We start from the raw sequence: 846 nt of genomic DNA on the forward strand, positions 1-846 counted from the left end.
ACGGATGTCTGTTTATTGACCAACATTCATCTCAGTCTCTTAAGATATTGGAAAGAGTGACCATTAAAACGTTACAGAACAGTTCAGATTCTATGGCTCTTTATTATAGCAAGACAGTTTGCATAGGACATTTGTGTTGTAAAAATGTACAGTGAGACTTCAAATATAAAAAGGTGATTCATAGGTTCTCTGATTAAAATCAAATGATTTGCTATTGATTCTGTTGAATGTGTGGGTGTATAGCAATGTGCGATCCAGTTCTCTATTACAGAGCAGAGGGTGTTACTAAATAAATCAGTGGTTTTGAATATTACCGACTCGCTTATAAAGACACTCACTGTGTCCAAAACTGTACCGTCACCAAAGACTGGGTTATGATGAAACCTAAAGAGGGATACAATACATAAAATAGTTACATAATTTGTCAAAATAAAATAATCTACAATGTAAAACACACAGAAATGAAGAGATGACAACATCCATGATGTTGATCCATGAGCAAACACTCAACACACAAAAAGCACACAGTACACCATGTTCAAGTTTGATTGTAATAATGTGGCATAATTGCAAAAAAAAAATGCTTTAGTGGCAAATTAATGTTATTTTAGTTTTTTTTATGTTTGTCAGTAGATCTAAGCAATCTTCCACTAAAACACTGCATAGTCTTTAAAATAAATTGTACATAAAATGTGCTCTTTCTATAACTGTAGGCAGTGTTGGGGGTAACGCATTACAAGTAACGCGAGTTACGTAATCGGATTACTTTTTTCAAGTAACTAGTAAAGTAACGCATTACTTTTTAATTTACAAGAGAATATCTGAGTTACTTTTTCAAATAAGTAA

The sequence above is a fragment of the Sinocyclocheilus grahami genome, unplaced genomic scaffold, assembly GCF_001515645.1.
Source record: "Sinocyclocheilus grahami isolate Dianchi unplaced genomic scaffold, SAMN03320097.WGS_v1.1 scaffold1560.1, whole genome shotgun sequence".
Classification (NCBI taxonomy): Eukaryota; Metazoa; Chordata; class Actinopteri; order Cypriniformes; family Cyprinidae; genus Sinocyclocheilus; species Sinocyclocheilus grahami.